Source organism: Schistocerca serialis, unplaced genomic scaffold (genome assembly GCF_023864345.2).
Source record: "Schistocerca serialis cubense isolate TAMUIC-IGC-003099 unplaced genomic scaffold, iqSchSeri2.2 HiC_scaffold_729, whole genome shotgun sequence".
NCBI classification, from domain to species: domain Eukaryota; kingdom Metazoa; phylum Arthropoda; class Insecta; order Orthoptera; family Acrididae; genus Schistocerca; species Schistocerca serialis.
The window spans coordinates 157,762-178,424 of record NW_026048331.1 but is presented as its reverse complement, the minus strand read 5'-3'; the positions used below and the strand labels follow the sequence as shown (position 1 = coordinate 178,424).

Genomic DNA, 20,663 nt, shown 5'->3' with positions numbered 1-20,663 from the left:
TGTCTCCACCTTCGTGGAGTGCAATGTTAATCCTGAGCATCTCGCAGCTGCATCTCGAGACGATCGCGGTAAATATCGCTTCGTGCAAGCGTCAGCGTAGCGTCAGTCGAGCAAAGTCGAGACAAGTCAAGCTGGGAGATGCTACACAGTTAATTAAACGGTAGGCGACGCAGACAACGCTTTTCCAAGTGTCCCATGTCACGCACCGAAGAGCGGGCGCCTCTCCGCACAGCAGAGTGGCGCAGTGGAAGCGTGCTGGGCCCATAACCCAGAGGTCCGTGGATCGAAACCACGCTCTGCTAAAATTATTCTTTTTCTTGGGTGCTTCGTGCTCGATCATTAATCTTGGGGTGCGCTGATTCAGCGTCGACAGCAAACCCTGTGAGTTGTGAAACGACGACGTCGTGTGCAGAATACGAGAAACACTTCCTAAGACGCAGACTTTCTTACGATTTTTTAGCGATTACGTTCCTTGATCACAACGGTAATGCTTTTTCGGGCCACACGTGCAGCTTTCGCGATATAAAAATCGTCTCTCCCCGGCGGGGAATCGAACCCCGGTCTCCCGCGTGACAGGCGGGGATACTAACCACTATACTACCGAGGAACACGCAGTCGTTGTCTACAGTGCACGCACATTTATGGTTCTCGGGTACGTGATACATCTCAAATGTAGCGTCCCGATGCTTCCATAGTCAGCTGCTACGAAATAAAAGTATGCCCCAGGTGAGGCTCGAACTCACAACCCCGGCATTGCTCACGGCTACTGCCTTATAAGTACCGTGCGCTAACCAACTGCGCCACTGGGGCTACAGCAGAGGGCTTACAGTTAGCGGTATTCACTTTGATGCCAACCTGTTGTGGCTACAGACCCGTCATACGACCGTCACCTGCGGCCATACTGCGACTTTAGCACCTGTCTACGAATGCTTCATACGATTCTTGTTTTATATGCTACACTTACAAGCATGTCAACCGCTTGTCATCACCGAAAAAATGCAAAAAAACGGGCGCCTTGCATTCCGCTACCTGTCCAACAGCGACGGCAGATGTGTGGCAAGCTCTAAGCTGTGCAGGCGCTCCGTGGCCGAGCAGCTGGTGGAGAGATGCCTTCCTTGGCAGCTCCCTGCAGAGTGCGGAAGACCAGAGTGGCCGCGCCGCCGTTGTCAGTGGATGACATGAAATTGCCGAGCCACGGAGTACACGTTGCTTTGCGATCTTCACCCGCCCCGTGGTACAAAGCGCTAGCAGCGGCCCTGTGGCGCAACGGATAACGCGTCTGACTACGGATCAGAAGATTCCAGGTTCGAATCCTGGCAGGGTCGGCATTTTGTTAGTTGCGGGCGCGTAGCTAGGCAGTGCATTCGAATGTCTCCACCTTCGTGGAGTGCAATGTTAATCCTGAGCATCTCGCAGCTGCATCTCGAGACGATCGCGGTAAATATCGCTTCGTGCAAGCGTCAGCGTAGCGTCAGTCGAGCAAAGTCGAGACAAGTCAAGCTGGGAGATGCTACACAGTTAATTAAACGGTAGGCGACGCAGACAACGCTTTTCCAAGTGTCCCATGTCACGCACCGAAGAGCGCGCGCCTCTCCGCACGGCAGAGTGGCGCAGTGGAAGCGTGCTGGGCCCATAACCCAGAGGTCCGTGGATCGAAACCACGCTCTGCTAAAATTATTCTTTTTCTTGGGTGCTTCGTGCTCGATCATTAATCTTGGGGTGCGCTGATTCAGCGTCGACAGCAAACCCTGTGAGTTGTGAAACGACGACGTCGTGTGCAGAATACGAGAAACACTTCCTAAGACGCAGACTTTCTTACGATTTTTTAGCGATTACGTTCCTTGATCACAACGGTAATGCTTTTTCGGGCCACACGTGCAGCTTTCGCGATATAAAAATCGTCTCTCCCCGGCGGGGAATCGAACCCCGGTCTCCCGCGTGACAGGCGGGGATACTAACCACTATACTACCGAGGAACACGCAGTCGTTGTCTACAGTGCACGCACATTTATGGTTCTCGGGTACGTGATACATCTCAAATGTAGCGTCCCGATGCTTCCATAGTCAGCTGCTACGAAATAAAAGTATGCCCCAGGTGAGGCTCGAACTCACAACCCCGGCATTGCTCACGGCTACTGCCTTATAAGTACCGTGCGCTAACCAACTGCGCCACTGGGGCTACAGCAGAGGGCTTACAGTTAGCGGTATTCACTTTGATGCCAACCTGTTGTGGCTACAGACCCGTCATACGACCGTCACCTGCGGCCATACTGCGACTTTAGCACCTGTCTACGAATGCTTCATACGATTCTTGTTTTATATGCTACACTTACAAGCATGTCAACCGCTTGTCATCACCGAAAAAATGCAAAAAAACGGGCGCCTTGCATTCCGCTACCTGTCCAACAGCGACGGCAGATGTGTGGCAAGCTCTAAGCTGTGCAGGCGCTCCGTGGCCGAGCAGCTGGTGGAGAGATGCCTTCCTTGGCAGCTCCCTGCAGAGTGCGGAAGACCAGAGTGGCCGCGCCGCCGTTGTCAGTGGATGACATGAAATTGCCGAGCCACGGAGTACACGTTGCTTTGCGATCTTCACCCGCCCCGTGGTACAAAGCGCTAGCAGCGGCCCTGTGGCGCAACGGATAACGCGTCTGACTACGGATCAGAAGATTCCAGGTTCGAATCCTGGCAGGGTCGGCATTTTGTTAGTTGCGGGCGCGTAGCTAGGCAGTGCATTCGAATGTCTCCACCTTCGTGGAGTGCAATGTTAATCCTGAGCATCTCGCAGCTGCATCTCGAGACGATCGCGGTAAATATCGCTTCGTGCAAGCGTCAGCGTAGCGTCAGTCGAGCAAAGTCGAGACAAGTCAAGCTGGGAGATGCTACACAGTTAATTAAACGGTAGGCGACGCAGACAACGCTTTTCCAAGTGTCCCATGTCACGCACCGAAGAGCGGGCGCCTCTCCGCACAGCAGAGTGGCGCAGTGGAAGCGTGCTGGGCCCATAACCCAGAGGTCCGTGGATCGAAACCACGCTCTGCTAAAATTATTCTTTTTCTTGGGTGCTTCGTGCTCGATCATTAATCTTGGGGTGCGCTGATTCAGCGTCGACAGCAAACCCTGTGAGTTGTGAAACGACGACGTCGTGTGCAGAATACGAGAAACACTTCCTAAGACGCAGACTTTCTTACGATTTTTTAGCGATTACGTTCCTTGATCACAACGGTAATGCTTTTTCGGGCCACACGTGCAGCTTTCGCGATATAAAAATCGTCTCTCCCCGGCGGGGAATCGAACCCCGGTCTCCCGCGTGACAGGCGGGGATACTAACCACTATACTACCGAGGAACACGCAGTCGTTGTCTACAGTGCACGCACATTTATGGTTCTCGGGTACGTGATACATCTCAAATGTAGCGTCCCGATGCTTCCATAGTCAGCTGCTACGAAATAAAAGTATGCCCCAGGTGAGGCTCGAACTCACAACCCCGGCATTGCTCACGGCTACTGCCTTATAAGTACCGTGCGCTAACCAACTGCGCCACTGGGGCTACAGCAGAGGGCTTACAGTTAGCGGTATTCACTTTGATGCCAACCTGTTGTGGCTACAGACCCGTCATACGACCGTCACCTGCGGCCATACTGCGACTTTAGCACCTGTCTACGAATGCTTCATACGATTCTTGTTTTATATGCTACACTTACAAGCATGTCAACCGCTTGTCATCACCGAAAAAATGCAAAAAAACGGGCGCCTTGCATTCCGCTACCTGTCCAACAGCGACGGCAGATGTGTGGCAAGCTCTAAGCTGTGCAGGCGCTCCGTGGCCGAGCAGCTGGTGGAGAGATGCCTTCCTTGGCAGCTCCCTGCAGAGTGCGGAAGACCAGAGTGGCCGCGCCGCCGTTGTCAGTGGATGACATGAAATTGCCGAGCCACGGAGTACACGTTGCTTTGCGATCTTCACCCGCCCCGTGGTACAAAGCGCTAGCAGCGGCCCTGTGGCGCAACGGATAACGCGTCTGACTACGGATCAGAAGATTCCAGGTTCGAATCCTGGCAGGGTCGGCATTTTGTTAGTTGCGGGCGCGTAGCTAGGCAGTGCATTCGAATGTCTCCACCTTCGTGGAGTGCAATGTTAATCCTGAGCATCTCGCAGCTGCATCTCGAGACGATCGCGGTAAATATCGCTTCGTGCAAGCGTCAGCGTAGCGTCAGTCGAGCAAAGTCGAGACAAGTCAAGCTGGGAGATGCTACACAGTTAATTAAACGGTAGGCGACGCAGACAACGCTTTTCCAAGTGTCCCATGTCACGCACCGAAGAGCGCGCGCCTCTCCGCACGGCAGAGTGGCGCAGTGGAAGCGTGCTGGGCCCATAACCCAGAGGTCCGTGGATCGAAACCACGCTCTGCTAAAATTATTCTTTTTCTTGGGTGCTTCGTGCTCGATCATTAATCTTGGGGTGCGCTGATTCAGCGTCGACAGCAAACCCTGTGAGTTGTGAAACGACGACGTCGTGTGCAGAATACGAGAAACACTTCCTAAGACGCAGACTTTCTTACGATTTTTTAGCGATTACGTTCCTTGATCACAACGGTAATGCTTTTTCGGGCCACACGTGCAGCTTTCGCGATATAAAAATCGTCTCTCCCCGGCGGGGAATCGAACCCCGGTCTCCCGCGTGACAGGCGGGGATACTAACCACTATACTACCGAGGAACACGCAGTCGTTGTCTACAGTGCACGCACATTTATGGTTCTCGGGTACGTGATACATCTCAAATGTAGCGTCCCGATGCTTCCATAGTCAGCTGCTACGAAATAAAAGTATGCCCCAGGTGAGGCTCGAACTCACAACCCCGGCATTGCTCACGGCTACTGCCTTATAAGTACCGTGCGCTAACCAACTGCGCCACTGGGGCTACAGCAGAGGGCTTACAGTTAGCGGTATTCACTTTGATGCCAACCTGTTGTGGCTACAGACCCGTCATACGACCGTCACCTGCGGCCATACTGCGACTTTAGCACCTGTCTACGAATGCTTCATACGATTCTTGTTTTATATGCTACACTTACAAGCATGTCAACCGCTTGTCATCACCGAAAAAATGCAAAAAAACGGGCGCCTTGCATTCCGCTACCTGTCCAACAGCGACGGCAGATGTGTGGCAAGCTCTAAGCTGTGCAGGCGCTCCGTGGCCGAGCAGCTGGTGGAGAGATGCCTTCCTTGGCAGCTCCCTGCAGAGTGCGGAAGACCAGAGTGGCCGCGCCGCCGTTGTCAGTGGATGACATGAAATTGCCGAGCCACGGAGTACACGTTGCTTTGCGATCTTCACCCGCCCCGTGGTACAAAGCGCTAGCAGCGGCCCTGTGGCGCAACGGATAACGCGTCTGACTACGGATCAGAAGATTCCAGGTTCGAATCCTGGCAGGGTCGGCATTTTGTTAGTTGCGGGCGCGTAGCTAGGCAGTGCATTCGAATGTCTCCACCTTCGTGGAGTGCAATGTTAATCCTGAGCATCTCGCAGCTGCATCTCGAGACGATCGCGGTAAATATCGCTTCGTGCAAGCGTCAGCGTAGCGTCAGTCGAGCAAAGTCGAGACAAGTCAAGCTGGGAGATGCTACACAGTTAATTAAACGGTAGGCGACGCAGACAACGCTTTTCCAAGTGTCCCATGTCACGCACCGAAGAGCGGGCGCCTCTCCGCACAGCAGAGTGGCGCAGTGGAAGCGTGCTGGGCCCATAACCCAGAGGTCCGTGGATCGAAACCACGCTCTGCTAAAATTATTCTTTTTCTTGGGTGCTTCGTGCTCGATCATTAATCTTGGGGTGCGCTGATTCAGCGTCGACAGCAAACCCTGTGAGTTGTGAAACGACGACGTCGTGTGCAGAATACGAGAAACACTTCCTAAGACGCAGACTTTCTTACGATTTTTTAGCGATTACGTTCCTTGATCACAACGGTAATGCTTTTTCGGGCCACACGTGCAGCTTTCGCGATATAAAAATCGTCTCTCCCCGGCGGGGAATCGAACCCCGGTCTCCCGCGTGACAGGCGGGGATACTAACCACTATACTACCGAGGAACACGCAGTCGTTGTCTACAGTGCACGCACATTTATGGTTCTCGGGTACGTGATACATCTCAAATGTAGCGTCCCGATGCTTCCATAGTCAGCTGCTACGAAATAAAAGTATGCCCCAGGTGAGGCTCGAACTCACAACCCCGGCATTGCTCACGGCTACTGCCTTATAAGTACCGTGCGCTAACCAACTGCGCCACTGGGGCTACAGCAGAGGGCTTACAGTTAGCGGTATTCACTTTGATGCCAACCTGTTGTGGCTACAGACCCGTCATACGACCGTCACCTGCGGCCATACTGCGACTTTAGCACCTGTCTACGAATGCTTCATACGATTCTTGTTTTATATGCTACACTTACAAGCATGTCAACCGCTTGTCATCACCGAAAAAATGCAAAAAAACGGGCGCCTTGCATTCCGCTACCTGTCCAACAGCGACGGCAGATGTGTGGCAAGCTCTAAGCTGTGCAGGCGCTCCGTGGCCGAGCAGCTGGTGGAGAGATGCCTTCCTTGGCAGCTCCCTGCAGAGTGCGGAAGACCAGAGTGGCCGCGCCGCCGTTGTCAGTGGATGACATGAAATTGCCGAGCCACGGAGTACACGTTGCTTTGCGATCTTCACCCGCCCCGTGGTACAAAGCGCTAGCAGCGGCCCTGTGGCGCAACGGATAACGCGTCTGACTACGGATCAGAAGATTCCAGGTTCGAATCCTGGCAGGGTCGGCATTTTGTTAGTTGCGGGCGCGTAGCTAGGCAGTGCATTCGAATGTCTCCACCTTCGTGGAGTGCAATGTTAATCCTGAGCATCTCGCAGCTGCATCTCGAGACGATCGCGGTAAATATCGCTTCGTGCAAGCGTCAGCGTAGCGTCAGTCGAGCAAAGTCGAGACAAGTCAAGCTGGGAGATGCTACACAGTTAATTAAACGGTAGGCGACGCAGACAACGCTTTTCCAAGTGTCCCATGTCACGCACCGAAGAGCGGGCGCCTCTCCGCACAGCAGAGTGGCGCAGTGGAAGCGTGCTGGGCCCATAACCCAGAGGTCCGTGGATCGAAACCACGCTCTGCTAAAATTATTCTTTTTCTTGGGTGCTTCGTGCTCGATCATTAATCTTGGGGTGCGCTGATTCAGCGTCGACAGCAAACCCTGTGAGTTGTGAAACGACGACGTCGTGTGCAGAATACGAGAAACACTTCCTAATACGCAGACTTTCTTACGATTTTTTAGCGATTACGTTCCTTGATCACAACGGTAATGCTTTTTCGGGCCACACGTGCAGCTTTCGCGATATAAAAATCGTCTCTCCCCGGCGGGGAATCGAACCCCGGTCTCCCGCGTGACAGGCGGGGATACTAACCACTATACTACCGAGGAACACGCAGTCGTTGTCTACAGTGCACGCACATTTATGGTTCTCGGGTACGTGATACATCTCAAATGTAGCGTCCCGATGCTTCCATAGTCAGCTGCTACGAAATAAAAGTATGCCCCAGGTGAGGCTCGAACTCACAACCCCGGCATTGCTCACGGCTACTGCCTTATAAGTACCGTGCGCTAACCAACTGCGCCACTGGGGCTACAGCAGAGGGCTTACAGTTAGCGGTATTCACTTTGATGCCAACCTGTTGTGGCTACAGACCCGTCATACGACCGTCACCTGCGGCCATACTGCGACTTTAGCACCTGTCTACGAATGCTTCATACGATTCTTGTTTTATATGCTACACTTACAAGCATGTCAACCGCTTGTCATCACCGAAAAAATGCAAAAAAACGGGCGCCTTGCATTCCGCTACCTGTCCAACAGCGACGGCAGATGTGTGGCAAGCTCTAGGCTGTGCAGGCGCTCCGTGGCCGAGCAGCTGGTGGAGAGATGCCTTCCTTGGCAGCTCCCTGCAGAGTGCGGAAGACCAGAGTGGCCGCGCCGCCGTTGTCAGTGGATGACATGAAATTGCCGAGCCACGGAGTACACGTTGCTTTGCGATCTTCACCCGCCCCGTGGTACAAAGCGCTAGCAGCGGCCCTGTGGCGCAACGGATAACGCGTCTGACTACGGATCAGAAGATTCCAGGTTCGAATCCTGGCAGGGTCGGCATTTTGTTAGTTGCGGGCGCGTAGCTAGGCAGTGCATTCGAATGTCTCCACCTTCGTGGAGTGCAATGTTAATCCTGAGCATCTCGCAGCTGCATCTCGAGACGATCGCGGTAAATATCGCTTCGTGCAAGCGTCAGCGTAGCGTCAGTCGAGCAAAGTCGAGACAAGTCAAGCTGGGAGATGCTACACAGTTAATTAAACGGTAGGCGACGCAGACAACGCTTTTCCAAGTGTCCCATGTCACGCACCGAAGAGCGGGCGCCTCTCCGCACAGCAGAGTGGCGCAGTGGAAGCGTGCTGGGCCCATAACCCAGAGGTCCGTGGATCGAAACCACGCTCTGCTAAAATTATTCTTTTTCTTGGGTGCTTCGTGCTCGATCATTAATCTTGGGGTGCGCTGATTCAGCGTCGACAGCAAACCCTGTGAGTTGTGAAACGACGACGTCGTGTGCAGAATACGAGAAACACTTCCTAAGACGCAGACTTTCTTACGATTTTTTAGCGATTACGTTCCTTGATCACAACGGTAATGCTTTTTCGGGCCACACGTGCAGCTTTCGCGATATAAAAATCGTCTCTCCCCGGCGGGGAATCGAACCCCGGTCTCCCGCGTGACAGGCGGGGATACTAACCACTATACTACCGAGGAACACGCAGTCGTTGTCTACAGTGCACGCACATTTATGGTTCTCGGGTACGTGATACATCTCAAATGTAGCGTCCCGATGCTTCCATAGTCAGCTGCTACGAAATAAAAGTATGCCCCAGGTGAGGCTCGAACTCACAACCCCGGCATTGCTCACGGCTACTGCCTTATAAGTACCGTGCGCTAACCAATTGCGCCACTGGGGCTACAGCAGAGGGCTTACAGTTAGCGGTATTCACTTTGATGCCAACCTGTTGTGGCTACAGACCCGTCATACGACCGTCACCTGCGGCCATACTGCGACTTTAGCACCTGTCTACGAATGCTTCATACGATTCTTGTTTTATATGCTACACTTACAAGCATGTCAACCGCTTGTCATCACCGAAAAAATGCAAAAAAACGGGCGCCTTGCATTCCGCTACCTGTCCAACAGCGACGGCAGATGTGTGGCAAGCTCTAAGCTGTGCAGGCGCTCCGTGGCCGAGCAGCTGGTGGAGAGATGCCTTCCTTGGCAGCTCCCTGCAGAGTGCGGAAGACCAGAGTGGCCGCGCCGCCGTTGTCAGTGGATGACATGAAATTGCCGAGCCACGGAGTACACGTTGCTTTGCGATCTTCACCCGCCCCGTGGTACAAAGCGCTAGCAGCGGCCCTGTGGCGCAACGGATAACGCGTCTGACTACGGATCAGAAGATTCCAGGTTCGAATCCTGGCAGGGTCGGCATTTTGTTAGTTGCGGGCGCGTAGCTAGGCAGTGCATTCGAATGTCTCCACCTTCGTGGAGTGCAATGTTAATCCTGAGCATCTCGCAGCTGCATCTCGAGACGATCGCGGTAAATATCGCTTCGTGCAAGCGTCAGCGTAGCGTCAGTCGAGCAAAGTCGAGACAAGTCAAGCTGGGAGATGCTACACAGTTAATTAAACGGTAGGCGACGCAGACAACGCTTTTCCAAGTGTCCCATGTCACGCACCGAAGAGCGCGCGCCTCTCCGCACGGCAGAGTGGCGCAGTGGAAGCGTGCTGGGCCCATAACCCAGAGGTCCGTGGATCGAAACCACGCTCTGCTAAAATTATTCTTTTTCTTGGGTGCTTCGTGCTCGATCATTAATCTTGGGGTGCGCTGATTCAGCGTCGACAGCAAACCCTGTGAGTTGTGAAACGACGACGTCGTGTGCAGAATACGAGAAACACTTCCTAAGACGCAGACTTTCTTACGATTTTTTAGCGATTACGTTCCTTGATCACAACGGTAATGCTTTTTCGGGCCACACGTGCAGCTTTCGCGATATAAAAATCGTCTCTCCCCGGCGGGGAATCGAACCCCGGTCTCCCGCGTGACAGGCGGGGATACTAACCACTATACTACCGAGGAACACGCAGTCGTTGTCTACAGTGCACGCACATTTATGGTTCTCGGGTACGTGATACATCTCAAATGTAGCGTCCCGATGCTTCCATAGTCAGCTGCTACGAAATAAAAGTATGCCCCAGGTGAGGCTCGAACTCACAACCCCGGCATTGCTCACGGCTACTGCCTTATAAGTACCGTGCGCTAACCAACTGCGCCACTGGGGCTACAGCAGAGGGCTTACAGTTAGCGGTATTCACTTTGATGCCAACCTGTTGTGGCTACAGACCCGTCATACGACCGTCACCTGCGGCCATACTGCGACTTTAGCACCTGTCTACGAATGCTTCATACGATTCTTGTTTTATATGCTACACTTACAAGCATGTCAACCGCTTGTCATCACCGAAAAAATGCAAAAAAACGGGCGCCTTGCATTCCGCTACCTGTCCAACAGCGACGGCAGATGTGTGGCAAGCTCTAAGCTGTGCAGGCGCTCCGTGGCCGAGCAGCTGGTGGAGAGATGCCTTCCTTGGCAGCTCCCTGCAGAGTGCGGAAGACCAGAGTGGCCGCGCCGCCGTTGTCAGTGGATGACATGAAATTGCCGAGCCACGGAGTACACGTTGCTTTGCGATCTTCACCCGCCCCGTGGTACAAAGCGCTAGCAGCGGCCCTGTGGCGCAACGGATAACGCGTCTGACTACGGATCAGAAGATTCCAGGTTCGAATCCTGGCAGGGTCGGCATTTTGTTAGTTGCGGGCGCGTAGCTAGGCAGTGCATTCGAATGTCTCCACCTTCGTGGAGTGCAATGTTAATCCTGAGCATCTCGCAGCTGCATCTCGAGACGATCGCGGTAAATATCGCTTCGTGCAAGCGTCAGCGTAGCGTCAGTCGAGCAAAGTCGAGACAAGTCAAGCTGGGAGATGCTACACAGTTAATTAAACGGTAGGCGACGCAGACAACGCTTTTCCAAGTGTCCCATGTCACGCACCGAAGAGCGGGCGCCTCTCCGCACAGCAGAGTGGCGCAGTGGAAGCGTGCTGGGCCCATAACCCAGAGGTCCGTGGATCGAAACCACGCTCTGCTAAAATTATTCTTTTTCTTGGGTGCTTCGTGCTCGATCATTAATCTTGGGGTGCGCTGATTCAGCGTCGACAGCAAACCCTGTGAGTTGTGAAACGACGACGTCGTGTGCAGAATACGAGAAACACTTCCTAAGACGCAGACTTTCTTACGATTTTTTAGCGATTACGTTCCTTGATCACAACGGTAATGCTTTTTCGGGCCACACGTGCAGCTTTCGCGATATAAAAATCGTCTCTCCCCGGCGGGGAATCGAACCCCGGTCTCCCGCGTGACAGGCGGGGATACTAACCACTATACTACCGAGGAACACGCAGTCGTTGTCTACAGTGCACGCACATTTATGGTTCTCGGGTACGTGATACATCTCAAATGTAGCGTCCCGATGCTTCCATAGTCAGCTGCTACGAAATAAAAGTATGCCCCAGGTGAGGCTCGAACTCACAACCCCGGCATTGCTCACGGCTACTGCCTTATAAGTACCGTGCGCTAACCAACTGCGCCACTGGGGCTACAGCAGAGGGCTTACAGTTAGCGGTATTCACTTTGATGCCAACCTGTTGTGGCTACAGACCCGTCATACGACCGTCACCTGCGGCCATACTGCGACTTTAGCACCTGTCTACGAATGCTTCATACGATTCTTGTTTTATATGCTACACTTACAAGCATGTCAACCGCTTGTCATCACCGAAAAAATGCAAAAAAACGGGCGCCTTGCATTCCGCTACCTGTCCAACAGCGACGGCAGATGTGTGGCAAGCTCTAAGCTGTGCAGGCGCTCCGTGGCCGAGCAGCTGGTGGAGAGATGCCTTCCTTGGCAGCTCCCTGCAGAGTGCGGAAGACCAGAGTGGCCGCGCCGCCGTTGTCAGTGGATGACATGAAATTGCCGAGCCACGGAGTACACGTTGCTTTGCGATCTTCACCCGCCCCGTGGTACAAAGCGCTAGCAGCGGCCCTGTGGCGCAACGGATAACGCGTCTGACTACGGATCAGAAGATTCCAGGTTCGAATCCTGGCAGGGTCGGCATTTTGTTAGTTGCGGGCGCGTAGCTAGGCAGTGCATTCGAATGTCTCCACCTTCGTGGAGTGCAATGTTAATCCTGAGCATCTCGCAGCTGCATCTCGAGACGATCGCGGTAAATATCGCTTCGTGCAAGCGTCAGCGTAGCGTCAGTCGAGCAAAGTCGAGACAAGTCAAGCTGGGAGATGCTACACAGTTAATTAAACGGTAGGCGACGCAGACAACGCTTTTCCAAGTGTCCCATGTCACGCACCGAAGAGCGGGCGCCTCTCCGCACAGCAGAGTGGCGCAGTGGAAGCGTGCTGGGCCCATAACCCAGAGGTCCGTGGATCGAAACCACGCTCTGCTAAAATTATTCTTTTTCTTGGGTGCTTCGTGCTCGATCATTAATCTTGGGGTGCGCTGATTCAGCGTCGACAGCAAACCCTGTGAGTTGTGAAACGACGACGTCGTGTGCAGAATACGAGAAACACTTCCTAAGACGCAGACTTTCTTACGATTTTTTAGCGATTACGTTCCTTGATCACAACGGTAATGCTTTTTCGGGCCACACGTGCAGCTTTCGCGATATAAAAATCGTCTCTCCCCGGCGGGGAATCGAACCCCGGTCTCCCGCGTGACAGGCGGGGATACTAACCACTATACTACCGAGGAACACGCAGTCGTTGTCTACAGTGCACGCACATTTATGGTTCTCGGGTACGTGATACATCTCAAATGTAGCGTCCCGATGCTTCCATAGTCAGCTGCTACGAAATAAAAGTATGCCCCAGGTGAGGCTCGAACTCACAACCCCGGCATTGCTCACGGCTACTGCCTTATAAGTACCGTGCGCTAACCAATTGCGCCACTGGGGCTACAGCAGAGGGCTTACAGTTAGCGGTATTCACTTTGATGCCAACCTGTTGTGGCTACAGACCCGTCATACGACCGTCACCTGCGGCCATACTGCGACTTTAGCACCTGTCTACGAATGCTTCATACGATTCTTGTTTTATATGCTACACTTACAAGCATGTCAACCGCTTGTCATCACCGAAAAAATGCAAAAAAACGGGCGCCTTGCATTCCGCTACCTGTCCAACAGCGACGGCAGATGTGTGGCAAGCTCTAAGCTGTGCAGGCGCTCCGTGGCCGAGCAGCTGGTGGAGAGATGCCTTCCTTGGCAGCTCCCTGCAGAGTGCGGAAGACCAGAGTGGCCGCGCCGCCGTTGTCAGTGGATGACATGAAATTGCCGAGCCACGGAGTACACGTTGCTTTGCGATCTTCACCCGCCCCGTGGTACAAAGCGCTAGCAGCGGCCCTGTGGCGCAACGGATAACGCGTCTGACTACGGATCAGAAGATTCCAGGTTCGAATCCTGGCAGGGTCGGCATTTTGTTAGTTGCGGGCGCGTAGCTAGGCAGTGCATTCGAATGTCTCCACCTTCGTGGAGTGCAATGTTAATCCTGAGCATCTCGCAGCTGCATCTCGAGACGATCGCGGTAAATATCGCTTCGTGCAAGCGTCAGCGTAGCGTCAGTCGAGCAAAGTCGAGACAAGTCAAGCTGGGAGATGCTACACAGTTAATTAAACGGTAGGCGACGCAGACAACGCTTTTCCAAGTGTCCCATGTCACGCACCGAAGAGCGCGCGCCTCTCCGCACGGCAGAGTGGCGCAGTGGAAGCGTGCTGGGCCCATAACCCAGAGGTCCGTGGATCGAAACCACGCTCTGCTAAAATTATTCTTTTTCTTGGGTGCTTCGTGCTCGATCATTAATCTTGGGGTGCGCTGATTCAGCGTCGACAGCAAACCCTGTGAGTTGTGAAACGACGACGTCGTGTGCAGAATACGAGAAACACTTCCTAAGACGCAGACTTTCTTACGATTTTTTAGCGATTACGTTCCTTGATCACAACGGTAATGCTTTTTCGGGCCACACGTGCAGCTTTCGCGATATAAAAATCGTCTCTCCCCGGCGGGGAATCGAACCCCGGTCTCCCGCGTGACAGGCGGGGATACTAACCACTATACTACCGAGGAACACGCAGTCGTTGTCTACAGTGCACGCACATTTATGGTTCTCGGGTACGTGATACATCTCAAATGTAGCGTCCCGATGCTTCCATAGTCAGCTGCTACGAAATAAAAGTATGCCCCAGGTGAGGCTCGAACTCACAACCCCGGCATTGCTCACGGCTACTGCCTTATAAGTACCGTGCGCTAACCAATTGCGCCACTGGGGCTACAGCAGAGGGCTTACAGTTAGCGGTATTCACTTTGATGCCAACCTGTTGTGGCTACAGACCCGTCATACGACCGTCACCTGCGGCCATACTGCGACTTTAGCACCTGTCTACGAATGCTTCATACGATTCTTGTTTTATATGCTACACTTACAAGCATGTCAACCGCTTGTCATCACCGAAAAAATGCAAAAAAACGGGCGCCTTGCATTCCGCTACCTGTCCAACAGCGACGGCAGATGTGTGGCAAGCTCTAAGCTGTGCAGGCGCTCCGTGGCCGAGCAGCTGGTGGAGAGATGCCTTCCTTGGCAGCTCCCTGCAGAGTGCGGAAGACCAGAGTGGCCGCGCCGCCGTTGTCAGTGGATGACATGAAATTGCCGAGCCACGGAGTACACGTTGCTTTGCGATGTTCACCCGCCCCGTGGTACAAAGCGCTAGCAGCGGCCCTGTGGCGCAACGGATAACGCGTCTGACTACGGATCAGAAGATTCCAGGTTCGAATCCTGGCAGGGTCGGCATTTTGTTAGTTGCGGGCGCGTAGCTAGGCAGTGCATTCGAATGTCTCCACCTTCGTGGAGTGCAATGTTAATCCTGAGCATCTCGCAGCTGCATCTCGAGACGATCGCGGTAAATATCGCTTCGTGCAAGCGTCAGCGTAGCGTCAGTCGAGCAAAGTCGAGACAAGTCAAGCTGGGAGATGCTACACAGTTAATTAAACGGTAGGCGACGCAGACAACGCTTTTCCAAGTGTCCCATGTCACGCACCGAAGAGCGCGCGCCTCTCCGCACGGCAGAGTGGCGCAGTGGAAGCGTGCTGGGCCCATAACCCAGAGGTCCGTGGATCGAAACCACGCTCTGCTAAAATTATTCTTTTTCTTGGGTGCTTCGTGCTCGATCATTAATCTTGGGGTGCGCTGATTCAGCGTCGACAGCAAACCCTGTGAGTTGTGAAACGACGACGTCGTGTGCAGAATACGAGTAACACTTCCTAAGACGCAGACTTCCTTACGATTTTTTAGCGATTACGTTCCTTGATCACAACGGTAATGCTTTTTCGGGCCACACGTGCAGCTTTCGCGATATAAAAATCGTCTCTCCCCGGCGGGGAATCGAACCCCGGTCTCCCGCGTGACAGGCGGGGATACTAACCACTATACTACCGAGGAACACGCAGTCGTTGTCTACAGTGCACGCACATTTATGGTTCTCGGGTACGTGATACATCTCAAATGTAGCGTCCCGATGCTTCCATAGTCAGCTGCTACGAAATAAAAGTATGCCCCAGGTGAGGCTCGAACTCACAACCCCGGCATTGCTCACGGCTACTGCCTTATAAGTACCGTGCGCTAACCAACTGCGCCACTGGGGCTACAGCAGAGGGCTTACAGTTAGCGGTATTCACTTTGATGCCAACCTGTTGTGGCTACAGACCCGTCATACGACCGTCACCTGCGGCCATACTGCGACTTTAGCACCTGTCTACGAATGCTTCATACGATTCTTGTTTTATATGCTACACTTACAAGCATGTCAACCGCTTGTCATCACCGAAAAAATGCAAAAAAACGGGCGCCTTGCATTCCGCTACCTGTCCAACAGCGACGGCAGATGTGTGGCAAGCTCTAAGCTGTGCAGGCGCTCCGTGGCCGAGCAGCTGGTGGAGAGATGCCTTCCTTGGCAGCTCCCTGCAGAGTGCGGAAGACCAGAGTGGCCGCGCCGCCGTTGTCAGTGGATGACATGAAATTGCCGAGCCACGGAGTACACGTTGCTTTGCGATCTTCACCCGCCCCGTGGTACAAAGCGCTAGCAGCGGCCCTGTGGCGCAACGGATAACGCGTCTGACTACGGATCAGAAGATTCCAGGTTCGAATCCTGGCAGGGTCGGCATTTTGTTAGTTGCGGGCGCGTAGCTAGGCAGTGCATTCGAATGTCTCCACCTTCGTGGAGTGCAATGTTAATCCTGAGCATCTCGCAGCTGCATCTCGAGACGATCGCGGTAAATATCGCTTCGTGCAAGCGTCAGCGTAGCGTCAGTCGAGCAAAGTCGAGACAAGTCAAGCTGGGAGATGCTACACAGTTAATTAAACGGTAGGCGACGCAGACAACGCTTTTCCAAGTGTCCCATGTCACGCACCGAAGAGCGCGCGCCTCTCCGCACGGCAGAGTGGCGCAGTGGAAGCGTGCTGGGCCCATAACCCAGAGGTCCGTGGATCGAAACCACGCTCTGCTAAAATTATTCTTTTTCTTGGGTGCTTCGTGCTCGATCATTAATCTTGGGGTGCGCTGATTCAGCGTCGACAGCAAACCCTGTGAGTTGTGAAACGACGACGTCGTGTGCAGAATACGAGAAACACTTCCTAAGACGCAGACTTTCTTACGATTTTTTAGCGATTACGTTCCTTGATCACAACGGTAATGCTTTTTCGGGCCACACGTGCAGCTTTCGCGATATAAAAATCGTCTCTCCCCGGCGGGGAATCGAACCCCGGTCTCCCGCGTGACAGGCGGGGATACTAACCACTATACTACCGAGGAACACGCAGTCGTTGTCTACAGTGCACGCACATTTATGGTTCTCGGGTACGTGATACATCTCAAATGTAGCGTCCCGATGCTTCCATAGTCAGCTGCTACGAAATAAAAGTATGCCCCAGGTGAGGCTCGAACTCACAACCCCGGCATTGCTCACGGCTACTGCCTTATAAGTACCGTGCGCTAACCAATTGCGCCACTGGGGCTACAGCAGAGGGCTTACAGTTAGCGGTATTCACTTTGATGCCAACCTGTTGTGGCTACAGACCCGTCATACGACCGTCACCTGCGGCCATACTGCGACTTTAGCACCTGTCTACGAATGCTTCATACGATTCTTGTTTTATATGCTACACTTACAAGCATGTCAACCGCTTGTCATCACCGAAAAAATGCAAAAAAAACGGGCGCCTTGCATTCCGCTACCTGTCCAACAGCGACGGCAGATGTGTGGCAAGCTCTAAGCTGTGCAGGCGCTCCGTGGCCGAGCAGCTGGTGGAGAGATGCCTTCCTTGGCAGCTCCCTGCAGAGTGCGGAAGACCAGAGTGGCCGCGCCGCCGTTGTCAGTGGATGACATGAAATTGCCGAGCCACGGAGTACACGTTGCTTTGCGATCTTCACCCGCCCCGTGGTACAAAGCGCTAGCAGCGGCCCTGTGGCGCAACGGATAACGCGTCTGACTACGGATCAGAAGATTCCAGGTTCGAATCCTGGCAGGGTCGGCATTTTGTTAGTTGCGGGCGCGTAGCTAGGCAGTGCATTCGAATGTCTCCACCTTCGTGGAGTGCAATGTTAATCCTGAGCATCTCGCAGCTGCATCTCGAGACGATCGCGGTAAATATCGCTTCGTGCAAGCGTCAGCGTAGCGTCAGTCGAGCAAAGTCGAGACAAGTCAAGCTGGGAGATGCTACACAGTTAATTAAACGGTAGGCGACGCAGACAACGCTTTTCCAAGTGTCCCATGTCACGCACCGAAGAGCGCGCGCCTCTCCGCACGGCAGAGTGGCGCAGTGGAAGCGTGCTGGGCCCATAACCCAGAGGTCCGTGGATCGAAACCACGCTCTGCTAAAATTATTCTTTTTCTTGGGTGCTTCGTGCTCGATCATTAATCTTGGGGTGCGCTGATTCAGCGTCGACAGCAAACCCTGTGAGTTGTGAAACGACGACGTCGTGTGCAGAATACGAGAAACACTTCCTAAGACGCAGACTTTCTTACGATTTTTTAGCGATTACGTTCCTTGATCACAACGGTAATGCTTTTTCGGGCCACACGTGCAGCTTTCGCGATATAAAAATCGTCTCTCCCCGGCGGGGAATCGAACCCCGGTCTCCCGCGTGACAGGCGGGGATACTAACCACTATACTACCGAGGAACACGCAGTCGTTGTCTACAGTGCACGCACATTTATGGTTCTCGGGTACGTGATACATCTCAAATGTAGCGTCCCGATGCTTCCATAGTCAGCTGCTACGAAATAAAAGTATGCCCCAGGTGAGGCTCGAACTCACAACCCCGGCATTGCTCACGGCTACTGCCTTATAAGTACCGTGCGCTAACCAACTGCGCCACTGGGGCTACAGCAGAGGGCTTACAGTTAGCGGTATTCACTTTGATGCCAACCTGTTGTGGCTACAGACCCGTCATACGACCGTCACTTGCGGCCATACTGCGACTTTAGCACCTGTCTACGAATGCTTCATACGATTCTTGTTTTATATGCTACACTTACAAGCATGTCAACCGCTTGTCATCACCGAAAAAATGCAAAAAAACGGGCGCCTTGCATTCCGCTACCTGTCCAACAGCGACGGCAGATGTGTGGCAAGCTCTAAGCTGTGCAGGCGCTCCGTGGCCGAGCAGCTGGTGGAGAGATGCCTTCCTTGGCAGCTCCCTGCAGAGTGCGGAAGACCAGAGTGGCCGCGCCGCCGTTGTCAGTGGATGACATGAAATTGCCGAGCCACGGAGTACACGTTGCTTTGCGATCTTCACCCGCCCCGTGGTACAAAGCGCTAGCAGCGGCCCTGTGGCGCAACGGATAACGCGTCTGACTACGGATCAGAAGATTCCAGGTTCGAATCCTGGCAGGGTCGGCATTTTGTTAGTTGCGGGCGCGTAGCTAGGCAGTGCATTCGAATGTCTCCACCTTCGTGGAGTGCAATGTTAATCCTGAGCATCTCGCAGCTGCATCTCGAGACGATCGCGGTAAATATCGCTTCGTGCAAGCGTCAGCGTAGCGTCAGTCGAGCAAAGTCGAGACAAGTCAAGCTGGGAGATGCTACACAGTTAATTAAACGGTAGGCGACGCAGACAACGCTTTTCCAAGTGTCCCATGTCACGCACCGAAGAGCGCGCGCCTCTCCGCACGGCAGAGTGGCGCAGTGGAAGCGTGCTGGGCCCATAACCCAGAGGTCCGTGGATCGAAACCACGCTCTGCTAAAATTATTCTTTTTCTTGGGTGCTTCGTGCTCGATCATTAATCTTGGGGTGCGCTGATTCAGCGTCGACAGCAAACCCTGTGAGTTGTGAAACGACGACGTCGTGTGCAGAATACGAGAAACACTTCCTAAGACGCAGACTTTCTTACGATTTTTTAGCGATTACGTTCCTTGATCACAACGGTAATGCTTTTTCGGGCCACACGTGCAGCTTTCGCGATATAAAAATCGTCTCTCCCCGGCGGGGAATCGAACCCCGGTCTCCCGCGTGACAGGCGGGGATACTAACCACTATACTACCGAGGAACACGCAGTCGTTGTCTACAGTGCACGCACATTTATGGTTCTCGGGTACGTGATACATCTCAAATGTAGCGTCCCGATGCTTCCATAGTCAGCTGCTACGAAATAAAAGTATGCCCCAGGTGAGGCTCGAACTCACAACCCCGGCATTGCTCACGGCTACTGCCTTATAAGTACCGTGCGCTAACCAACTGCGCCACTGGGGCTACAGCAGAGGGCTTACAGTTAGCGGTATTCACTTTGATGCCAACCTGTTGTGGCTACAGACCCGTCATACGACCGTCACCTGCGGCCATACTGCGACTTTAGCACCTGTCTACGAATGCTTCATACGATTCTTGTTTTATATGCTACACTTACAAGCATGTCAACCGCTTGTCATCACCGAAAAAATGCAAAAAAACGGGCGCCTTGCATTCCGCTACCTGTCCAACAGCGACGGCAGATGTGTGGCAAGCTCTAAGCTGTGCAGGCGCTCCGTGGCCGAGCAGCTGGTGGAGAGATGCCTTCCTTGGCAGCTCCCTGCAGAGTGCGGAAGACCAGAGTGGCCGCGCCGCCGTTGTCAGTGGATGACATGAAATTGCCGAGCCACGGAGTACACGTTGCTTTGCGATCTTCACCCGCCCCGTGGTACAAAGCCTAGCAGCGGCCCTGTGGCGCAACGGATAACGCGTCTGACTACGGATCAGAAGATTCCAGGTTCGAATCCTGGCAGGGTCGGCATTTTGTTAGTTGCGGGCGCGTAGCTAGGCAGTGCATTCGAATGTCTCCACCTTCGTGGAGTGCAATGTTAATCCTGAGCATCTCGCAGCTGCATCTCGAGACGATCGCGGTAAATATCGCTTCGTGCAAGCGTCAGCGTAGCGTCAGTCGAGCAAAGTCGAGACAAGTC

General features: G+C 53.6%; 60 non-coding genes across 60 annotated transcripts; 30 read left to right on the top strand and 30 right to left on the bottom strand.

Moving 5' to 3' along the window:
• Positions 1-230: 230 nt before the first annotated feature.
• On the top strand, positions 231-302 carry Trnam-cau (transfer RNA methionine (anticodon CAU)). Its single transcript has one exon. It is a non-coding gene; the product is annotated as a tRNA-Met (tRNA).
• Positions 303-535: 233 nt separating this feature from the next.
• On the bottom strand, positions 536-607 carry Trnad-guc (transfer RNA aspartic acid (anticodon GUC)). Its single transcript has one exon. It is a non-coding gene; the product is annotated as a tRNA-Asp (tRNA).
• A 111-nt stretch (positions 608-718) lies between these two features.
• On the bottom strand, positions 719-810 carry Trnai-uau (transfer RNA isoleucine (anticodon UAU)). The gene is given in 2 exon segments: positions 719-754; positions 773-810. It is a non-coding gene; the product is annotated as a tRNA-Ile (tRNA).
• A 442-nt stretch (positions 811-1,252) lies between these two features.
• On the top strand, positions 1,253-1,325 carry Trnar-acg (transfer RNA arginine (anticodon ACG)). Its single transcript has one exon. It is a non-coding gene; the product is annotated as a tRNA-Arg (tRNA).
• Positions 1,326-1,599: 274 nt separating this feature from the next.
• On the top strand, positions 1,600-1,671 carry Trnam-cau (transfer RNA methionine (anticodon CAU)). Its single transcript has one exon. It is a non-coding gene; the product is annotated as a tRNA-Met (tRNA).
• A 233-nt stretch (positions 1,672-1,904) lies between these two features.
• Trnad-guc (transfer RNA aspartic acid (anticodon GUC)) lies at positions 1,905-1,976 on the bottom strand. Its single transcript has one exon. It is a non-coding gene; the product is annotated as a tRNA-Asp (tRNA).
• A 111-nt stretch (positions 1,977-2,087) lies between these two features.
• Trnai-uau (transfer RNA isoleucine (anticodon UAU)) lies at positions 2,088-2,179 on the bottom strand. The gene is given in 2 exon segments: positions 2,088-2,123; positions 2,142-2,179. It is a non-coding gene; the product is annotated as a tRNA-Ile (tRNA).
• A 442-nt stretch (positions 2,180-2,621) lies between these two features.
• Trnar-acg (transfer RNA arginine (anticodon ACG)) lies at positions 2,622-2,694 on the top strand. The gene has a single exon. It is a non-coding gene; the product is annotated as a tRNA-Arg (tRNA).
• A 274-nt stretch (positions 2,695-2,968) lies between these two features.
• On the top strand, positions 2,969-3,040 carry Trnam-cau (transfer RNA methionine (anticodon CAU)). Its single transcript has one exon. It is a non-coding gene; the product is annotated as a tRNA-Met (tRNA).
• Positions 3,041-3,273: 233 nt separating this feature from the next.
• On the bottom strand, positions 3,274-3,345 carry Trnad-guc (transfer RNA aspartic acid (anticodon GUC)). Its single transcript has one exon. It is a non-coding gene; the product is annotated as a tRNA-Asp (tRNA).
• Positions 3,346-3,456: 111 nt separating this feature from the next.
• On the bottom strand, positions 3,457-3,548 carry Trnai-uau (transfer RNA isoleucine (anticodon UAU)). The gene is given in 2 exon segments: positions 3,457-3,492; positions 3,511-3,548. It is a non-coding gene; the product is annotated as a tRNA-Ile (tRNA).
• Positions 3,549-3,990: 442 nt separating this feature from the next.
• Trnar-acg (transfer RNA arginine (anticodon ACG)) lies at positions 3,991-4,063 on the top strand. Its single transcript has one exon. It is a non-coding gene; the product is annotated as a tRNA-Arg (tRNA).
• A 274-nt stretch (positions 4,064-4,337) lies between these two features.
• Positions 4,338-4,409, top strand: Trnam-cau (transfer RNA methionine (anticodon CAU)). Its single transcript has one exon. It is a non-coding gene; the product is annotated as a tRNA-Met (tRNA).
• Positions 4,410-4,642: 233 nt separating this feature from the next.
• Positions 4,643-4,714, bottom strand: Trnad-guc (transfer RNA aspartic acid (anticodon GUC)). Its single transcript has one exon. It is a non-coding gene; the product is annotated as a tRNA-Asp (tRNA).
• A 111-nt stretch (positions 4,715-4,825) lies between these two features.
• Trnai-uau (transfer RNA isoleucine (anticodon UAU)) lies at positions 4,826-4,917 on the bottom strand. Its single transcript is given in 2 exon segments — positions 4,826-4,861; positions 4,880-4,917. It is a non-coding gene; the product is annotated as a tRNA-Ile (tRNA).
• A 442-nt stretch (positions 4,918-5,359) lies between these two features.
• Trnar-acg (transfer RNA arginine (anticodon ACG)) lies at positions 5,360-5,432 on the top strand. Its single transcript has one exon. It is a non-coding gene; the product is annotated as a tRNA-Arg (tRNA).
• A 274-nt stretch (positions 5,433-5,706) lies between these two features.
• Trnam-cau (transfer RNA methionine (anticodon CAU)) lies at positions 5,707-5,778 on the top strand. The gene has a single exon. It is a non-coding gene; the product is annotated as a tRNA-Met (tRNA).
• A 233-nt stretch (positions 5,779-6,011) lies between these two features.
• Trnad-guc (transfer RNA aspartic acid (anticodon GUC)) lies at positions 6,012-6,083 on the bottom strand. The gene has a single exon. It is a non-coding gene; the product is annotated as a tRNA-Asp (tRNA).
• Positions 6,084-6,194: 111 nt separating this feature from the next.
• On the bottom strand, positions 6,195-6,286 carry Trnai-uau (transfer RNA isoleucine (anticodon UAU)). The gene is given in 2 exon segments: positions 6,195-6,230; positions 6,249-6,286. It is a non-coding gene; the product is annotated as a tRNA-Ile (tRNA).
• A 442-nt stretch (positions 6,287-6,728) lies between these two features.
• On the top strand, positions 6,729-6,801 carry Trnar-acg (transfer RNA arginine (anticodon ACG)). The gene has a single exon. It is a non-coding gene; the product is annotated as a tRNA-Arg (tRNA).
• Positions 6,802-7,075: 274 nt separating this feature from the next.
• Positions 7,076-7,147, top strand: Trnam-cau (transfer RNA methionine (anticodon CAU)). The gene has a single exon. It is a non-coding gene; the product is annotated as a tRNA-Met (tRNA).
• A 233-nt stretch (positions 7,148-7,380) lies between these two features.
• On the bottom strand, positions 7,381-7,452 carry Trnad-guc (transfer RNA aspartic acid (anticodon GUC)). Its single transcript has one exon. It is a non-coding gene; the product is annotated as a tRNA-Asp (tRNA).
• A 111-nt stretch (positions 7,453-7,563) lies between these two features.
• On the bottom strand, positions 7,564-7,655 carry Trnai-uau (transfer RNA isoleucine (anticodon UAU)). Its single transcript is given in 2 exon segments — positions 7,564-7,599; positions 7,618-7,655. It is a non-coding gene; the product is annotated as a tRNA-Ile (tRNA).
• A 442-nt stretch (positions 7,656-8,097) lies between these two features.
• Trnar-acg (transfer RNA arginine (anticodon ACG)) lies at positions 8,098-8,170 on the top strand. Its single transcript has one exon. It is a non-coding gene; the product is annotated as a tRNA-Arg (tRNA).
• A 274-nt stretch (positions 8,171-8,444) lies between these two features.
• Positions 8,445-8,516, top strand: Trnam-cau (transfer RNA methionine (anticodon CAU)). The gene has a single exon. It is a non-coding gene; the product is annotated as a tRNA-Met (tRNA).
• Positions 8,517-8,749: 233 nt separating this feature from the next.
• Positions 8,750-8,821, bottom strand: Trnad-guc (transfer RNA aspartic acid (anticodon GUC)). Its single transcript has one exon. It is a non-coding gene; the product is annotated as a tRNA-Asp (tRNA).
• Positions 8,822-8,932: 111 nt separating this feature from the next.
• Trnai-uau (transfer RNA isoleucine (anticodon UAU)) lies at positions 8,933-9,024 on the bottom strand. The gene is given in 2 exon segments: positions 8,933-8,968; positions 8,987-9,024. It is a non-coding gene; the product is annotated as a tRNA-Ile (tRNA).
• A 442-nt stretch (positions 9,025-9,466) lies between these two features.
• On the top strand, positions 9,467-9,539 carry Trnar-acg (transfer RNA arginine (anticodon ACG)). Its single transcript has one exon. It is a non-coding gene; the product is annotated as a tRNA-Arg (tRNA).
• Positions 9,540-9,813: 274 nt separating this feature from the next.
• Positions 9,814-9,885, top strand: Trnam-cau (transfer RNA methionine (anticodon CAU)). Its single transcript has one exon. It is a non-coding gene; the product is annotated as a tRNA-Met (tRNA).
• Positions 9,886-10,118: 233 nt separating this feature from the next.
• On the bottom strand, positions 10,119-10,190 carry Trnad-guc (transfer RNA aspartic acid (anticodon GUC)). Its single transcript has one exon. It is a non-coding gene; the product is annotated as a tRNA-Asp (tRNA).
• Positions 10,191-10,301: 111 nt separating this feature from the next.
• Positions 10,302-10,393, bottom strand: Trnai-uau (transfer RNA isoleucine (anticodon UAU)). The gene is given in 2 exon segments: positions 10,302-10,337; positions 10,356-10,393. It is a non-coding gene; the product is annotated as a tRNA-Ile (tRNA).
• A 442-nt stretch (positions 10,394-10,835) lies between these two features.
• Positions 10,836-10,908, top strand: Trnar-acg (transfer RNA arginine (anticodon ACG)). Its single transcript has one exon. It is a non-coding gene; the product is annotated as a tRNA-Arg (tRNA).
• A 274-nt stretch (positions 10,909-11,182) lies between these two features.
• Positions 11,183-11,254, top strand: Trnam-cau (transfer RNA methionine (anticodon CAU)). Its single transcript has one exon. It is a non-coding gene; the product is annotated as a tRNA-Met (tRNA).
• Positions 11,255-11,487: 233 nt separating this feature from the next.
• On the bottom strand, positions 11,488-11,559 carry Trnad-guc (transfer RNA aspartic acid (anticodon GUC)). Its single transcript has one exon. It is a non-coding gene; the product is annotated as a tRNA-Asp (tRNA).
• Positions 11,560-11,670: 111 nt separating this feature from the next.
• On the bottom strand, positions 11,671-11,762 carry Trnai-uau (transfer RNA isoleucine (anticodon UAU)). Its single transcript is given in 2 exon segments — positions 11,671-11,706; positions 11,725-11,762. It is a non-coding gene; the product is annotated as a tRNA-Ile (tRNA).
• A 442-nt stretch (positions 11,763-12,204) lies between these two features.
• Positions 12,205-12,277, top strand: Trnar-acg (transfer RNA arginine (anticodon ACG)). The gene has a single exon. It is a non-coding gene; the product is annotated as a tRNA-Arg (tRNA).
• A 274-nt stretch (positions 12,278-12,551) lies between these two features.
• Positions 12,552-12,623, top strand: Trnam-cau (transfer RNA methionine (anticodon CAU)). Its single transcript has one exon. It is a non-coding gene; the product is annotated as a tRNA-Met (tRNA).
• Positions 12,624-12,856: 233 nt separating this feature from the next.
• On the bottom strand, positions 12,857-12,928 carry Trnad-guc (transfer RNA aspartic acid (anticodon GUC)). Its single transcript has one exon. It is a non-coding gene; the product is annotated as a tRNA-Asp (tRNA).
• A 111-nt stretch (positions 12,929-13,039) lies between these two features.
• Trnai-uau (transfer RNA isoleucine (anticodon UAU)) lies at positions 13,040-13,131 on the bottom strand. The gene is given in 2 exon segments: positions 13,040-13,075; positions 13,094-13,131. It is a non-coding gene; the product is annotated as a tRNA-Ile (tRNA).
• Positions 13,132-13,573: 442 nt separating this feature from the next.
• Trnar-acg (transfer RNA arginine (anticodon ACG)) lies at positions 13,574-13,646 on the top strand. The gene has a single exon. It is a non-coding gene; the product is annotated as a tRNA-Arg (tRNA).
• A 274-nt stretch (positions 13,647-13,920) lies between these two features.
• Positions 13,921-13,992, top strand: Trnam-cau (transfer RNA methionine (anticodon CAU)). Its single transcript has one exon. It is a non-coding gene; the product is annotated as a tRNA-Met (tRNA).
• Positions 13,993-14,225: 233 nt separating this feature from the next.
• Positions 14,226-14,297, bottom strand: Trnad-guc (transfer RNA aspartic acid (anticodon GUC)). The gene has a single exon. It is a non-coding gene; the product is annotated as a tRNA-Asp (tRNA).
• A 111-nt stretch (positions 14,298-14,408) lies between these two features.
• On the bottom strand, positions 14,409-14,500 carry Trnai-uau (transfer RNA isoleucine (anticodon UAU)). The gene is given in 2 exon segments: positions 14,409-14,444; positions 14,463-14,500. It is a non-coding gene; the product is annotated as a tRNA-Ile (tRNA).
• Positions 14,501-14,942: 442 nt separating this feature from the next.
• On the top strand, positions 14,943-15,015 carry Trnar-acg (transfer RNA arginine (anticodon ACG)). Its single transcript has one exon. It is a non-coding gene; the product is annotated as a tRNA-Arg (tRNA).
• Positions 15,016-15,289: 274 nt separating this feature from the next.
• Positions 15,290-15,361, top strand: Trnam-cau (transfer RNA methionine (anticodon CAU)). The gene has a single exon. It is a non-coding gene; the product is annotated as a tRNA-Met (tRNA).
• Positions 15,362-15,594: 233 nt separating this feature from the next.
• On the bottom strand, positions 15,595-15,666 carry Trnad-guc (transfer RNA aspartic acid (anticodon GUC)). The gene has a single exon. It is a non-coding gene; the product is annotated as a tRNA-Asp (tRNA).
• Positions 15,667-15,777: 111 nt separating this feature from the next.
• Positions 15,778-15,869, bottom strand: Trnai-uau (transfer RNA isoleucine (anticodon UAU)). The gene is given in 2 exon segments: positions 15,778-15,813; positions 15,832-15,869. It is a non-coding gene; the product is annotated as a tRNA-Ile (tRNA).
• A 442-nt stretch (positions 15,870-16,311) lies between these two features.
• Trnar-acg (transfer RNA arginine (anticodon ACG)) lies at positions 16,312-16,384 on the top strand. The gene has a single exon. It is a non-coding gene; the product is annotated as a tRNA-Arg (tRNA).
• A 274-nt stretch (positions 16,385-16,658) lies between these two features.
• Positions 16,659-16,730, top strand: Trnam-cau (transfer RNA methionine (anticodon CAU)). The gene has a single exon. It is a non-coding gene; the product is annotated as a tRNA-Met (tRNA).
• Positions 16,731-16,963: 233 nt separating this feature from the next.
• On the bottom strand, positions 16,964-17,035 carry Trnad-guc (transfer RNA aspartic acid (anticodon GUC)). Its single transcript has one exon. It is a non-coding gene; the product is annotated as a tRNA-Asp (tRNA).
• Positions 17,036-17,146: 111 nt separating this feature from the next.
• On the bottom strand, positions 17,147-17,238 carry Trnai-uau (transfer RNA isoleucine (anticodon UAU)). Its single transcript is given in 2 exon segments — positions 17,147-17,182; positions 17,201-17,238. It is a non-coding gene; the product is annotated as a tRNA-Ile (tRNA).
• Positions 17,239-17,681: 443 nt separating this feature from the next.
• On the top strand, positions 17,682-17,754 carry Trnar-acg (transfer RNA arginine (anticodon ACG)). The gene has a single exon. It is a non-coding gene; the product is annotated as a tRNA-Arg (tRNA).
• Positions 17,755-18,028: 274 nt separating this feature from the next.
• Positions 18,029-18,100, top strand: Trnam-cau (transfer RNA methionine (anticodon CAU)). Its single transcript has one exon. It is a non-coding gene; the product is annotated as a tRNA-Met (tRNA).
• A 233-nt stretch (positions 18,101-18,333) lies between these two features.
• Positions 18,334-18,405, bottom strand: Trnad-guc (transfer RNA aspartic acid (anticodon GUC)). The gene has a single exon. It is a non-coding gene; the product is annotated as a tRNA-Asp (tRNA).
• Positions 18,406-18,516: 111 nt separating this feature from the next.
• Positions 18,517-18,608, bottom strand: Trnai-uau (transfer RNA isoleucine (anticodon UAU)). Its single transcript is given in 2 exon segments — positions 18,517-18,552; positions 18,571-18,608. It is a non-coding gene; the product is annotated as a tRNA-Ile (tRNA).
• Positions 18,609-19,050: 442 nt separating this feature from the next.
• On the top strand, positions 19,051-19,123 carry Trnar-acg (transfer RNA arginine (anticodon ACG)). The gene has a single exon. It is a non-coding gene; the product is annotated as a tRNA-Arg (tRNA).
• A 274-nt stretch (positions 19,124-19,397) lies between these two features.
• Positions 19,398-19,469, top strand: Trnam-cau (transfer RNA methionine (anticodon CAU)). Its single transcript has one exon. It is a non-coding gene; the product is annotated as a tRNA-Met (tRNA).
• Positions 19,470-19,702: 233 nt separating this feature from the next.
• Positions 19,703-19,774, bottom strand: Trnad-guc (transfer RNA aspartic acid (anticodon GUC)). Its single transcript has one exon. It is a non-coding gene; the product is annotated as a tRNA-Asp (tRNA).
• A 111-nt stretch (positions 19,775-19,885) lies between these two features.
• On the bottom strand, positions 19,886-19,977 carry Trnai-uau (transfer RNA isoleucine (anticodon UAU)). Its single transcript is given in 2 exon segments — positions 19,886-19,921; positions 19,940-19,977. It is a non-coding gene; the product is annotated as a tRNA-Ile (tRNA).
• Positions 19,978-20,418: 441 nt separating this feature from the next.
• On the top strand, positions 20,419-20,491 carry Trnar-acg (transfer RNA arginine (anticodon ACG)). The gene has a single exon. It is a non-coding gene; the product is annotated as a tRNA-Arg (tRNA).
• The last annotated feature ends 172 nt before the right edge of the window (positions 20,492-20,663 follow it).